General features: G+C 49.6%; 2 protein-coding genes across 6 annotated transcripts in view; one reads left to right on the top strand and one right to left on the bottom strand.

Moving 5' to 3' along the window:
• Positions 1-15,592, top strand: part of LOC308486270 (uncharacterized protein) — a 230,383-nt gene that overhangs the window by 112,963 nt on the left and 101,828 nt on the right. The gene's annotated exons all lie outside the window — the stretch shown is intronic.
• The window catches only part of LOC308486225 (uncharacterized protein), a 117,447-nt gene that overhangs the window by 9,653 nt on the left and 92,202 nt on the right, over positions 1-15,592 (bottom strand). The window contains exons 1-3 of one of the 3 annotated variants that reach the window (XM_081022773.1): positions 11,818-12,011; positions 10,782-10,954; positions 49-221 (exon numbers count right to left, since the gene is read on the bottom strand). The gene's annotated coding sequence lies outside the window, so the exon portion shown is untranslated. Of the gene's footprint in view, positions 1-48; positions 222-1,147; positions 1,301-7,866; positions 9,036-9,457; positions 9,597-10,781; positions 10,955-11,817; positions 12,012-15,592 lie in introns of those variants that run through there. The other 2 variants (XR_013991001.1, XM_081022774.1) reach the window with 2 other exon arrangements.

Raw genomic sequence — 15,592 nt, forward strand, 5'->3', positions numbered from 1 at the left:
TTCTCATTTACATACAGTCTGTAAATTTGGGAAGGTCACACACCTCACCTGTGCTAATACTGGCAGTCTTTGGCCTGCACAGGCACACCCAGTGTGTAGATCCTCCAGCCACAGGCACTGTCTATCAAGAAAATGGGTCCTTTGACTAGGAAGATTCATGCAGTTATTGTCATCGGATGATGATGGGTTGTATCTCAGCTTGTCAGTCACTCTGACACTGCCTACAAAGAATAAGAGGAACAGAAATGCTTTTGAGGTGCAACTTCTATATCAATCCTGAGAGCCATTCCATGGACCCTGTTTCTGATGACAGGTGTACATTATCCTCATCCTCAGTGGAAAAGACATTAAAGATGGAAGCCTGAGAGAGAGGAAAAGGTTTCTGGCTGCTTCCTGGGTGGGATTGCAAAAACCAAGAGCCACTTCTGAGAAGGCCTCCCCCCTCCCCTCTTCCCCTCGGGATTTCCTCTCCTCTCCAGGGGAACAATGGTTGGACTGGGCAGAAGTGCTGCATCCGGACAGGGCAGGGACTTATGGGGTGGGAAGAGGATGGAGATTGCAGGAAAGAAGGGTGAGGGGACAGGACCCCCCACTTTCCAGGGATCCCTCTCTGCTCGCCTTGAAGGAGAGTGGATTCCTGGGCGGGAGAGAGAAGCCAAGGCGGCCCCTCCGGAGATTCATCGTGGGCGTCAGGATGGAGATGTCTCCCCAAAGACTGGTCTTCCTCTCCCCCCCCCCATTGCTGCGCTTCCCTGACCCGGGGATGCCCCCTCCCTTCTCCCCCCACTTCCATGACCCCCTCGCTTTCTCCCGGAGTCTCCCCTGCATCCACACGCCCCCTTGGCTCACCCTTCGGCATGCGCGACCCATCTCTCCATCCGGAGGGGCCCCCCAAGACGAGTCGGGGAGGGACAGGGGGTCTCTATCCAGGCGCCTCCCGCACCCCTTAACCCTTTCCTGACCCGCTTCTCTCCGCCCCCCAGGGATGCCTGCGCGGGGGAAACGGGGCCAGGGAGTCCTCGTGGGTGGGCGCCCCATGTCCGCCCCTTCGCAGCACGGGATCCAGGCCCCACGGAAGGCGCTTGGGGGAGCTGGCGGAGTCTCCGAGTCCTTTTCTCCAGCCTCCCCCCCCCCGTGACCCCTTTACCTCTTTGTCCTCGCTCCCGATTTACCTGCCGCCCCTCCTCCCTTTCCGAAACCGCGCGGCCCTAGAGCTACGGGGTAGAGCAGGAATCCGGAGTGGAAGCTCCACTTCCGAGAGAAGCAGGCAGTTTGGGGGGGGGGCCTCACACTCCCCATTCCTGGAACAGAAGCAGGATTGGAGGAGGAGGAACAATGTATTGGGGGAGGGATTTGGGATGGTGGGGGCGGGGTGAGAGGAGGATGTGCCGGGAGGGGAGGGAAAGGATTGAGGGGGGGGAGAAGGTTTCCCCCCTTCCCTCTTCCTTCTGGATCAGGAGAGCGGGGGAGGGGCTGATCCCGGAGATCCAGCTGCAAAGAGGGGTCCCCCCTCACAAGTGCAAGATCCTCCCCTCCCCCACTCCACGAGCTTAGATCCCTCCGTGTTTTAGGTCTTGGTGCTGTTCAAACCAGGAATGGAGGGGGGCAGCTAAGCGACTCCCCCAAATCCCAGCTCTGACTTAGGCCAGGACAAGGACCGTGGACACAGGCACCGTCCCTGCACAACAGCCAAGCGGATTCCAAAATCTGAGGGCTCCCTTGGACAAAAAACAAGGAGACCAGCCAGGAAGAGCAGAGCAAAAGAGCAACCAGTCGGCTTGGTCTTGATGGAAGACTGTCGCCACAGGACTCCCACCTGCCCCCAGGTGGAACAAGATGGAAGCCCCCAACAAAAGAAGACCCCAACTTTTATTAGCTGCTAATCCCCCATGCTACACCCCCAACACTACATCATGACTACATCATTGACACATCACACAGAGGAGGGGTTCGGGGAGAAGGAGAAGAGTTTGGATTTGATATCCCGCTTTATCACTCCCCTTCAGGAGTCTCAAAGTGGCTAACATTCTCCTTTCCCTTCCTCCCCCCCCCCACAAACACTCTGTGAGGTGAGTGACGCTGAGAGACCTCAGAGAAGTGTGACTTCTCTGAAGGAGGAGGAGGAGTTGTGGTGGTAACCTGAGGGTCTTGTCACCTGTCCGGTTCCTCCTTTCCCCTCCCCACGATTACATTCCTGAGGACAAAGGGGAGTTCACTGTTTCCTGCCCCCAGAGGGAAGGGCTGGTCACTGTCCTGTGTTTCAGTCCCTACTGAATCCACTTCCATATGCAGGTCCTTTGTGAGTGGAATGATCTTCTGTCCAGGACCATCAAAGTTGGAATGCCAACTGGGTAGGGCTCGCTGGGACGTGTTGGCTGCCTTGTGTCAAGTCTCCCCCCTTTGATAGTCCTTCCCTCATGGTGTAAAATAAAAGTTGAACGGTGCAGATCCGATGTACCGCTGATTTTGTATGAATTTATAACAGAAGCATTGCGTATGTCGTGTGAGTGTCATGTTTGTACAAACTGAATGATTGAGGGGAGGGTTTCCTGCCACACATGAATCCCAAAGAAGGGCAGTGCCAAAGAATGCACCAATTACCACACAATTGCGCTCATTTCACAGGCTAGCAAGGTTATGCTTAAGATGCTACAAGGCAGGCTTAAGCAGTATGTGGACCGAGAACACCCAGAAGTGCAAGCTGGATTTCGAAGGGACAGAGGTACCAGAGACCAAATTGCAAACATGCGCTGGATTATGGAGACTACAGAACATCCTTTGACTGTGTTGACCACAGCAAACTATGGTGAGTTCTTAAAGAAATGGGAGTGCCTGATCACCTCATCTGTCTCCTGAGAAATCTCTATGTGGAACAAGAAGGAGGACGGTATACAGTGGTGCCCCGCAAGACGAATGCCTCGCAAGACGGAAAACCCGCTAGACGAAAGGGTTTTCCGTTTTGGAGGTGCTTCGCAAAATGAATTTCCTATGGGCTTGCTTCGCAAGACGAAAATGTCTTGCGAGTTCCTGCATGGTTTCCCCCCCTTTTCCCCCCTTTTCCCCAAGCCTCTAAGCCGCTTATCAGCTGATCCGCTAAGCCGCTAAACAGCTGATCGCTAAGCCACTTATCAGCTGATCCACTAAGCCGCTTAACAGCTGATCCGCTAAGCCGCTAATCAGCTGATCCGCTAAGCCGCTAATGGGCTTGCTTCGCAAGACGAAAAAACCGCAAGACGAAGAGACTCGCGGAACGGATTCTTTTCGTTCCGCCACTGTATTGTCTCCCTGCTTATTTAACATAAATGCAGAATTCATAATGCGAAAGTTCGACGCATGTCGAAATAGAAACATAAAAGAACTAAATGATACAGACTTCCAACAGATTTATAGTCGTCAAAAAACCGAGGTATGGAACCAAATATCATAATATGTGTTAACATACTTTAGAATGTATATAATTTATTATATTTATTATCTATGGATTGAAGCACCTTGATCTATCTTGACATATTTTTTGATATTACCAGCTGAAGAAGGCGTGTACTCCGAAACAGGGCCCTGACCTGGTTACCACCACTGAACCGTACATCTGATTCACACTCCGGATACTCCTTTTTGGCCCCATTTGATCCTTCATTCTTTATTCTTTATTCTAATTTTATATAATGTGGACTCGTTTTGACTGCTATTGAGACTTGTATAAAACAATTGTTGTGCACTGGTATTTCATGTACCTTTGTACTATATCATTGTATATTTGAAACGACATTATTTCTGCACTTAAACGCTGTATCCAAACTTACCATTACTTTAAAACTATCATACTTATACGTTGTGTTTAAATCTACTACTAGCTTCAAACTGTTATTCTTAGCAGAATACACACGTTTTTCATTTCAACTCTTGAGTAGGAATTATTCCTTATATTGAAACTTTTGGCCAGAGTTCTTGATATATCCTTTTCAGTGTAGTTTCAACAAGAACTCCAATTTCTTTAACGATTACTATGGTCTTGATTGAAGACTGTCGCCACAGGACTCCCACCTGTCACCAGGTGGAACAAGATGGAAGCCCCCAACAAAAGAAGACCCCAACTTTTATTAGCTCCGAATCCCCCATGCTACACCCCCAAGACTACATCATGACTACATCATTGACACATCACAAAGAGGAGGGGTTGAGGGAGGAGTTGTGGTGGTAACCTGAGTGTCTTGTCGATAGCCAGTGTGGTGCATAGGCGCCGACTCCATGGGGCCTGAGGGGGCCCGAGCCCCCTCAAAAATTTGTTTGGGGGGGCTCCGCCCCCCCAATAATCTCGGGCGCCCCTCCAGCAGAGCGCCACCGCCGCCCCTCCCCCAGCCCAAAATGCACAGGGTCGGGCTGCATGCCTCCTGCCCTCCCTCCCGAGCAAAAGCTCCACCCAATTTCCTTTGGAGCTGATTAATAGGCGCAGCACGCTCTCCCCTGTTCGCTCACGAGGAGGCGGCACCACTTTATCTGCATATTCATGAGCTTATTTATTATTCATGAGCTTTCCCGGCCCCCCCCAATATTTTTTATAAGTCCGCGCCCCTGGTGTGGTGTAGTGGTTAAGAGCGGTAGTCTCGTAATCTGGGGAACCGGGTTCGCGTCTCCACTCCTCCACAGGCAGCTGCTGGGTGACCTTGGGCTAGTCACACTTCTCTGAAGTCTCTCAGCCCCACTCACCTCACAGAGTGTTTGTTGTGGGGCAGGAAGGGAAAGGAGAATATTAGCTGAATAAATGCTTCAGTCTCTGGCTGCGCTCCTTTTGTTCCGCAGGGACCTGCAGACTCAGTCAGACGAGCTAGGTGGCAGAGCAGCCTCACACCTAGATTTTCCGTTACAATGTCTTATATAGATAATAAATGTGCATAAATGTACCAACCAAGCACATACATAGATATGTCAACCACATGTCTGGAGCAGCACAGGAAGACCGTCCTGAAACCATTTAGACTCCCAAACTGACCAAATGTTTTCTCTGCAAGGAGGGAGCGGGTGAGGGAACCTTCCCATTGTCTCAGGAATTGGGAAATCACCATCTCAATGGAATGGCCAGACTACCAGGAAAGGGAATCAGATAAGGCATTATCAGATAACCTGGCAGACAGGAAAAACGACAACATTCAAATTTCTGTTGTAGACCACCTTTTCTGTGATGTAGGTAAGATTTTTGTAGTAGGTGGTCTTGGGTTACGCCCCTTCTGTGATGAATGCAGGGGTGGTCTGGAGCTCCAGGTCAGGGAATTTAAAATGTCTATATAAGGGCTGGCACGCCTTGGTTCGGGGTCCTCCTCAGGGGAGCACCCTGTTGCAGCAGATCAATAAAGATCAGGCTTACTAGCTGCTTTGCTTCTCAATAGTCTCTGGATGTCTCTGTTATTTCCTCCTACCGATGCAGAACCCACAAGGGACTCTATAAAGGGCTCTTGTGTCCCCCATAAGGGAAGAAGGGCAGCTTTTGTTTACAACAGATGGCACCCCAGATGGGACCTTCGGTTGCCCGGATTCTGGGGGCAAGGAAGGACTGGTGATCCAGCGCGCACCAGGCCATTTGCCAGGAGGAGCCACCAGTCCTCTGGAGACCCCAGGGTCTGGAATGAACTGGAGTTCCAGCGGGGCTAACCAGAGGAAGCAACGCTTGATCAGGCCGGCCACAAATTTATTTATTTTTTAAAAATAATCTTTATTGATTTAAATTACACACATATACAAAGAATTTGGAATCTCATACTGCATCTCCCCTTCCGGTCTGCTCCCCTTTTCCCCTCTTTCGGCTTATTGCCATCGCACCACAAGTCCCTGGGCTCTGAGCCTTCTTCCCTTGTGAGTCCCCCAGCTGGTGCCTCCCCCCACCAGCCAGTCCATAACAACAACAGCAGCCACAGCACTGTGGTCCTCTGATAGGAAAACTCCCGAGTAGCATGATTAAAGCAAAACTTCTGGGACTATGGAAAAATACACTCTTTCCCAAACCCTGGAATAAGCAGGGCTCTGGGGTTGCCCCATGGGGTTCATGAGTGAAGATGACCCCCCCCCCCAGGAGATTTCCCTGGTACCTGCAGCCCCTCCTTTCCCCTCTTGAAATTAGGCTTGGGGGAAATCTCCCATTCAATTTCAGTATTTCAAGTTTTCTTCAGAACGCGCAGGGCAGGAGGCAGCGATGAAGTTCTGGTGAAGAAGCAGTGCTTGGAGATCATGCGGTGGGGGTGTGTGACAAAGTTTGGTGCAAAAATCAAAGGTACTTTCATCTAAAATCATACTCACCATTGTGAGATGCTGCCTTCATTATTTCATTATTATACAGTTTAACATATAAACACCAGAACATCAAATATACCTCATGCTTTTAGGAATGATTTCCTGCTGAATTCATTGCTCAGGGTGGACTCTGAGAGAAAGACGTCCCACACTCCATACATCTAAATGGGTTCTCCCATGTGAGAGTCCCTAGATGTTTCTTAATCACTCCAATATAAATAAAGCACTTTTTGCAGTCTTTTCATTTAAACTGCTTCTCCTGTCCATGAGTCTGTTGATTTTGAACTTCCACTAAGAGTGAACCACTATCTAATTTCCTGATATTTATATGGGTTGTCTTTTGTGTGAGTTTGTTGACATAAATCAAGGCTTCCACTCTGACTGAAGCTCCTTCTACAGTCCATACCTATAAATGGTTTCTCCCCTGTGTGTCTGCTGATGTTTGCTAAGATTTCCACTCAGAGTGAAGCATTTAGTATTTACTCCATACTTTTAAATGGTTTCTTCCGTGTGAGTCTGTTGATGAGTTCTAAGTTTTCCATTATCACTAAAGCTCTTTCCGCACTCCATACATTTAAATTGTTTCTTACTGATGTGAGCATGTTGATGTCTTCTAAGGTTTCCACTATAACTGAAGCTCTTTCCACACTCCATACATTTAAAAGGTTTCATCCCTGTGTGAGTCTGTTGATGGCTGCTAAGGCTTCCACTATCACTAAAGCGCTTTCCACACTCCATACATTTAAATGGTTTCTCCTCTGCGTGAATCCATTGATGTCTTCTAAGACTTCCACTGTGACTGAAGCGCTTTCCACACTCCATACATTTAAATGGTTTCTCCCCTGTGTGAGTCTGTTGATGTCTGCTAAGGCTTCCACAATCACTAAAGCTCTTTTCACACTCCATACATTGAAATGGTTTCTCCCCTGTGTGAGTACGTTGATGTCTTCTCAGGTGCCAACTCTGAATGTAGACGTTTCCACACTTTATACATTTAAATGGTTTCTCCTCTGTGTGAGTCCATTGATGTCTTCTAAGTTTTCCATTATCACTAAAGCTCTTTCCACACTCAATACATTTATAAAGTTTCTCCCCTGTGTGTTCCCATTGATGTCTTCCAAGGTTTCCACTATTACTAAATTCCTTTCCACACTCCATACATTCATATGGTTTCCCCCCTGTGTGAGTCCGTTTGTGCAATTTAAGGTTTCCACTCTGACTGAAGTTCTTCCCATACTCTCTGTGTGAGTTTTCTCTCTGTGTGAGTCCACTGGTGTCTTCTAAGTTTTGCATTGAAACACAAGCTCTTTCCGCACTCAATACCTTTAAATGGGTTCTTTCCTTTTTGTGTTCGTTGATGTGAACTATGTGTGCTCATTCAGTGAAGCATATTCCACATTTCACACATTTTAATGGCTATTCCTAATGAAATGAAAGGTGCCCTGTCCCCTGCAATTCTGTCTTCTCCATCACCTTTTTCAGAGTGGGCAGAAGGAAATCCTGTTTGGGTTTCAGGAAAGAAAACACAGGGGGGGAAAGGGCACATCAACCGCCATTAGCACCTTCTCTTATTTCAACATCTCCTACATTCTCCCATGTCCTCCCCATGTTCCCAATTTTTAAGAAATGAAAATGGTATGATGTCAAATCCTAGTAATGCATCAGCAACCTTTCATAATCCTCAATCATCTTTAATAACACAGCATGATCTTGGAATACTGTTGTCCTCTGAGACTGCCTTTCAAATCAAGTGGCTGCCCCCGTTTCCACCTCTAGATCTTCATGAATCACCTGCACAGTCCCACTGACCTCAGGAGGTCCATATGGACCATTTTGGGAGACCCAGGTCTATGTCTTTTCTGGGGACTGTGGTCTGGGTCAGTCAGAGAACTAGTGACAAGGCTTGGTGCTTGGCGCCAGCTGAATGGGTGCTCAGTGAAGCTCCTGTTCTGGGAGATGGACCTCCATCTACATGCCTCACATTGCATGGAGAGAGCAGGAGAAGCAGAAGGAAAGCAGATGGCACATGGGAATCCCAGGCAGAAACACCCACCCCAATGGTTCTTTATAATGATGATGTGCTGCCTGATCCTGTGCTTGTCTTCTGACAGAGGACTATCCTAATCTGGCACTGAAAGGCAGGATATTCAAGGCAAGGAGATAACTGTTCTTCATGGTAGGTAGCCATTTTGGTCTGACACAGTTGAAGTAAAAAATTAACAAAAATAGTCCAGTAGCACCTTAGGGTCCTGGGAGAAAAGCATTGAGAAACCTAGACAGCATCTTAAAAAGCAGAGACCTCACCTTGCCAACAAAGGTCCATATAGTTAAAGCTATTGTTTTCCCAGTGGTGTTTATGGAAGTGAGAACTGGACCATAAAGAAGGCTTATCGCAAAAGAATGGATGCTTTGAATTATGGTGCTGGAGGAGACTCTTGAGAGTCCCATGGACTGCAAGAAGATCAAACCTCTCCATTCTGAAGGAAATCAGCCCTGAGTGCTCACTGGAAGGACAGATCCTGAAGCTGAGGCTCCAAGACTCTGGCCACCTCATGTGAAGAGAAGACTCCCTGGAAAAGACCCTGATGTTGGGAAAGATGGAGAGCACAAGGAGAAGGAGACAACGGAAGACGAGATGGTTGGACAGTGTTCTCGAAGCTACCAGCATGAGTTTGACCAAACTGCGGGAGGCAGTAGAAGACAGGAGTGCCTGGCGTGCTCTGGTCCAGGGGGTCACGAAGAGTCGGACACAACTAAACGAATAAACAACAACAACAGCACTTACGGATCAAGTGCTTGCACACTTCATGTGCTTGCACACTTCTTCATATAGTGAAGGGTAGTGGGAGATGGTAGTAGGAGTACCTTTCTGAGAAAAACCCCAGCCCACCCTCCCACGATATACAAGGGTCTGGTGACATCTGTTTCAGTGTATCTGAAGAAGTGTGCATGCACACGAAAGCTTATACCTAGAACAAAATTAGCTGGTCTCTAAGGTGCTACTGGACTATTTTTTAATTTTTTATTTCAAGTGCTTCAGACCAATACGGCTACCTAGCTGAATCTAGATGTCATGGGGTGTTGGGGAGCAGTAGTTCCTTTGGTGGTGGTCATGTCCTGCACCTTCTGGGGTCATTTTTCCACCCTTGGTGCCCACCCTGCACTCAGGTCTCACCTGTGGCTTCCAGAAGCTGTCAGCATGCAACAGGGGTTCAAGCAACGGCTTCAACCGGCCGGCTAAACCAGGTGAGGAAAGCTGATGGGTCTCAAATCCTTGGGGGGCTGGGGGATTCTGCTGCACGTGAAGTCAAGCCCTGGTGGATGGAGAGGAGGAGAACAACCGTGAATCCCACAGTCCAGAAGGCAGATTCTGCCCGTGCAGAAGAGGAACGTGAAGGGCAGGTGGGGCACGTCCACCTGGAGGCTTTTTATCTAGTCCCAGGTTTACTCTGACATTGAATTATATATAAATTACAGTATTGAAATGCGCCTGTTCCCACTTCATATTCTGATATTACTCTACTCTGCTTGTCTGTTTCTTACTTGAGTGCTGTTTTGGAATGCTAAGTCAGAGTTACATTTTTGCTATTTTTGGATCCTGTTATGCTTATCCGTCTTCGGCTGCGCAAAGAGGGAGAACTGTGCAGCGCCCCTTCAGCGAGGCGCCTGTCCTGGCTTCTGCCTTAGCCTCTTCATCCTGCTGCCCTTGGCGCTGTTATCCCAGAAGCCAGAACAGCCACACAGTATCCCAGAAGCCAGATTCCTCTTGCTGTTCTGGCTTCTGGGATTCAAAAATCTTTTTTTCTTGGATTCCTCCCCCCAAAACTAGGTGTGTCTTATAGAGCAAAAAATACGGTAGGTACCGCTCCGGCGGGAAGGTAAACGGCGTTTCCGTGCGCTGCTCTGGTTTGCCAGAAGCGGCTTAGTCATGCTGGCCACATGACCCGGAAGCTGTACGCAAGCTCCCTCAGCCAATAAAGCGAGATGAGCTCCGTAACCCCAGAGTCGGCCACGACTGGACCTAATGGTCAGGGGTCCCTTTACCTTTAACTATATGTACTGGAAGCTGCCCAGAGTGGCTGGGGGAAAATACTAATACTATAACGTCTAGAGTGGTACCTCGGGTTACAGGAGCTTCAGGTTACAGACTCTGCTAACCCAGAAATAGTACCTTTAGTGAAGAACTTTGCTTCAGGATGAGGGCAGAAATTGTGCTCCAGCGGCGTGGTGGCCCCATTAGCTAAAGTGGTGCTTCAGGTTAAGAACAGTTTCAGATTAAGAACGGACCTGCAGAACAAATTCACTTCTTAACCCGAAGGACCACTGTACTATTATTATTATCTTGTGATTTTTTGTAGTTATTTTGGAATTTTTACTGCAATATTAGCTTACGAAATGTTATGGGCAGAGAAAATCACAGGGTTGCCGTAAATTATAATCCCACCCACAAACTTTCATTCACATACAGTCTGTAAATTTGGGAATGACACACACCTCACCTGTGCTAATACTGGCAGTCTTTGGCCTCCACAGGCACACCCGGTGTGTAGAGCCTCCAGCCCCAGGCACTGTCTATCATGAAAATGGGTCCTTTGACTGGGAAGATTCATGCAGTCACTGTCATGGGATGATGATGGGTTGTATCTCAGCTTGTCAGTCCCTCTGACATTGCCTACAAAGAATAGGGGGAACAGAAATGCTTTTGAGGTGCAACTTCTGTATCAATCCTGAGCGCCATTCCATGGACTCTGCACCCCTGTTTCTGATGACAGGTGTACATTATCCTCATCCTCAGTGGAAAAGACAATAAAGATGGAAGCCTGAGAGAGAGGAAAAGGTTTCTGGCTGCTTCCTGGGTGGGATTGCGGAAACCAAGAGCCGCTTCTGAGAAGGCCTCCCCCCTCCCCCTTCCTCTCGGGATTTCCTCTCCTCTCTAGGGGACCAATGGCTGGACTGGGCAGAAGTGCTGCATCCGGACAGGGCAGGGACTTATGGGGTGGGAAGAGGATGGAGATTGCAGGAAAGAAGGGTGAGGGGACAGGACCCCCCACTTTCCAGGGATCCCTCTCTGGTCGCCTTGAAGGGGGGCATTCCTGGGCTTGAGGGAGAAGCCAAGGCGGCCCCTTCGAAGATTGCCCAAGGAAGCCATGATTGAGACACCCCCCCCAAAAAACTGGTCTTCCTATCTCCCCCCCCCCGTGCTCCTCTTCCCTTCCCCCTCCCTCTCTCCCGCAGTTTCCCCTGCACTCTAGCGCGACTGACACCTCGCCCTGCGCGCCCCATCTCTCCATCCTAGCCCCCCCCCAACAGGAGCAAGGGAGGGACTGGGGGGTCTCTATCCAGGCGTCTCTCGCGCCCCTTAACCCTTTCATGGGACGCGCGCAGCCTGGGAAACGGGGCGAGGGGTCCGCCCTGCGAGGAAAGCTCCCTTCGCAGCAGGCGCGCCGGGATCCAGGCCCCACGGAAGGCGATTTGGGGAGCTGGCGGGGTCTTTGGGTCCTTTGCTCCCCTCTCCGCCCCCCGCCTCCCCTTTACCTCTTTCTCCTCGCTCCCGATTCTCCTTTCCTGCAGCATCCACGGGGGGGGGGTGTCCCCTGCCTCCTCCCTCCCCTTTCCGAAAGCGCCCCCCTTGAGCTACGGGGCAGAGCAGCAATCCGGGGTGAAAGCTCCACTTCCGGGAGAAGCAGGCAGGGTGGGAGGGGGCTCTCCCCCCACATTCCCGGAGCAGAAGCCGGATTGGAGGAGGAGGAGGAGGAAGGGGTGGGATGTTTGGGGGCGGGATCTGGGGTTGTGGGGGCGGGGTGAGAGGAGGATGTGCCGGGAGGGGAGGGAAAGAATTGAGGGGGGGGGGAGGAGAAGGTTCCGGAGATCCAGCTGCCAAGTGGGTCCCGTCCCTCCTACAAGGTTTGCATTGCAACATCCTCCCCTCCCCCACCCCACGAGCTTAGATCCCTCCGTGTTTTAGGTCTTGGCGCTGTTCAAACCAGGAAGGGGGGGGGCAGCTAAGCGACTCCCCCCAAATCCCAGCTCCCCACCCCAGCCTCTGACTCAGGCCAGGACAAGGACCGTGGACACTGTAGCAGGAACCCCCCCCCCCAATCATTCAGTTTCTACAAACTTCTCACACACTCACACACTACATACACAACGCTTCTGTCATAAATTCATAGAAAAATGAACCATACATCGGATTTGCACTCTTCCACTTTTATTTGGCTCCATGAAGGAAGGACTACAAAATGGGGAAGGTCTGATACAGGCCAGCTATAATCCCTTCACCATCCCAGCACATCCACAGGAGCCCTGCCCAGTTGCTATGCCAACCCTGATGGTCCTAGACCAGGGGTCTGCAACCCGCAGCTCCGGAGCCGCATGTGGCTCTTTTACACCTTTGCCGCGGCTCCGGGGCGGATACTAGCGAGGGGAGGAGGCGCATTGTGTGCCCCAACACTCCCCACTGTGGCGGGCGCTGTACTGGCTGTGACGTCGCATGGGGGCGATACGTGCGGGACGCACCATCCCGACATCACCTTCCCGCCCGCTGTCAGATCGCGGCTCCGGAGATATACTTGTTTTAAATGTCGCAATGGTTTGCGGCTCCCAGTTGTTTTTTTCTTCGGAAACGGGTCCAAGTGGCTCTTTTTGTCTTAAAGGTTGCAGACCCCTGTCCTAGACAGAAGACCATCAAGATCGCAAAGAACTTGCATATGGGAGTGGATTCAGCACGGACTGGAACAAAGGACAATAATCAGCTCTTCCCTCAGGGGGCAGGAAACTGCAAACTCCCCTCTGTCACCTGGAAAGTACTCATGGGGAGGGGGAAAGGGGGAACCAGCCAGGTGACAGGACACTCAGGTTACCACCACCACCCCTCCCTCAACCCCTCCTTTCTGTGATGTATGCATGATGTTTCTGGGGGTGGTCTTGATCTACAGGGTGGCAATTTCAAAAGTCTTTATAAGCCCTTGCACAGCATTTTTCTGGGTCCTTCCACTCTCCTGCAAGTGAGGGGAGCTCCCTGTTGCAACAGTTCAATAAAGGCCAAGCCTACAGGCTGCTGTTTTGCTCCAAGTTATCCTGGTTGGTGTCTTTGTTTTTGTCCAAGGGAGCCCTCAGATTTTTTCATTAACAGACACAGGCACCGTCCATGCACAACAGCCAAGAGGCTCAGAAAAGCAGCCGATACAATTGTAGAAAGAAACAGATTCCATGTCTTAAGGGAGAAATCTGAGGGCTCCCTTGGACAAGAAACAAGTAGACCAGCCAGGAAGAGCAGAGCAAAAGAGCAGCCAGTCGGCTTGGTCTTGATGGAAGACTGTCGCCACAGGACTCCCACTTGCCACCAGGTGGAACGAGATGGAAGCCCCCAACAAAAGAAGACCCCAACTTTTATTAGCTGCTAATCCCCCAAGCTACACCCCCAAGACTACATCATGACTACATCATTGACACATCACAAAGAGGAGGGGTTCAGGAAGAAGAAGAAGAAGAGTTTGGATTTGATATCCCGCTTGATCACTACCCAAAGGAGTCTCAAAGCGGCTAACATTCTCCTTTCCCTTCCTCTCCCACAACAAACACTCTGTAAGGTGAGTGGGGCTGAGAGACTTCAGAGAAGTGTGACTTCTTTGAAAGAGGAGGAGTTGTGGTGGTAACCTGAGGGTCTTGTCACCTGTCCGGTTCCTTCTTTCCCCTCCCCATGATTACATTCCTGAGGACAAAGAGGAGTTCACTGTTTCCTTCCCCCAGAGGGAAGGGCTGGTCACTGTCCTGTGTTTCAGTCTGTACTGAATCCACTTCCATATGCAGGTCCTTTGTGAGTGGAATGATCTTCTGTCTACGACCATCACTGTTGGCATGGCAATTGAGTAGGGCTAACTGCAGACGTATTGGCTGCCTTGTGTCAAGTCTCCCCCCTTTGATAGTCCTTCCCTCATGGTGCAAAATAAAAGTCGAACGGTGCAGATCCGATGTACGGCTGATTTTCTATGAATTTATAACAGAAGTGTTGCCTATGTCGTGTGTGAGTGTCGTGTTTGTACAAACTGAATGATTGCAACACATGAATCCCAATCCCAAAGAAGGGCAGTGCCAAAGAATGCTCTACCTACTGCACAATTGCACTCATTTCACACGCTAGCAAGGTTATGCTTAAAATGCTACAAGGCAGGCTCAAGCAGTATGTGGACTGAGAACTCCCAGAAGTGCAAGCTGGATTTTGAAGAGGCAGAGGAACCAAATTTAGAAGAGGCAGAGACCAAATTGCAAACATGTGCTGGATTATGGAGAAAGACATCTACTTCTGCTTCATTGACTATGCAAAAGCCTTTGACTGTGTTGACCACAGCAAACTATGGCAAGTTCTTAAAGAAATGGGAGTGCCTGATCACCTCATCTGTCTCCTGAGAAATCTCTTTGTGGGACAAGAAGCTACAGTTAGAACTGGATATGGAACAACTGATTGGTTCAAAATTGGGAAAGGAGTACGACAAGGCTGTATATTGTCTTCCTGCTTATTTAACATAAATGCAGAATTCATCATGTGAAAGGCTGGTCTGGATGAATCATGTAATAAAAAATTTAAGGTCTTATATATATAATAAATGTTCATAAATTTACCAACCAAGCACATACATAGATATGTCAACCACATGTCTGGAGCAGCATAGGTAGACCGTCCTGAAACCATTTTGACTCCCAAACTGACCAAATGTTTACTCTGCAAGGAGGGAGGGGGTGAGGGAACCTTCCCATTGTCTCAGGAATTGGGAAATCACCATCTCAATGGAATGGCCAGACTACCAGGAAAGGGAATCAGATAAGGCATTATCAGATAACCTGGCAGACAGGAAAAACAACAACATTCAAATTTCTGTTGTAGACCACCTTTTTTGTGATGTAGGTATGATGTTTCTGGGGGGTGGTCTGGGGTTACACCCCTTCTGTGATGTATGTATGATGTATGGAGGGGTGGTCTGGAGCTCCAGGGCAGGGAATTTAAAATGTCTATATAAAGGCAGGCACACCTTTGTTCTGGGTCCTCCTCCTTTCCTGCGTGTTAGGGGAGCACCCTGTTGCAACAGATCAATCAAGATCAGGCTTACTAGCTGCTTTGCCTCTCAATATTCTCTGGTTGCCTCTGTTGTTTTTTCCTACCGATGGAGAACCTACAAGGGTCTCTATAAAGGGCTCTTCTTTCCCCCATAAGTGAAGAAGGGCAGCTTTTGTTTACAACAGATGGCACCCCAGATGGGACCTTCGGTTGGACGAATTCTGGGGGCACGGAAGGACTGGTGATCCAGCGCACACC

Source organism: Podarcis pityusensis (assembly GCF_964106645.2).
Source record: "Podarcis pityusensis genome assembly, chromosome: 10".
Classification (NCBI taxonomy): domain Eukaryota; kingdom Metazoa; phylum Chordata; class Lepidosauria; order Squamata; family Lacertidae; genus Podarcis; species Podarcis pityusensis.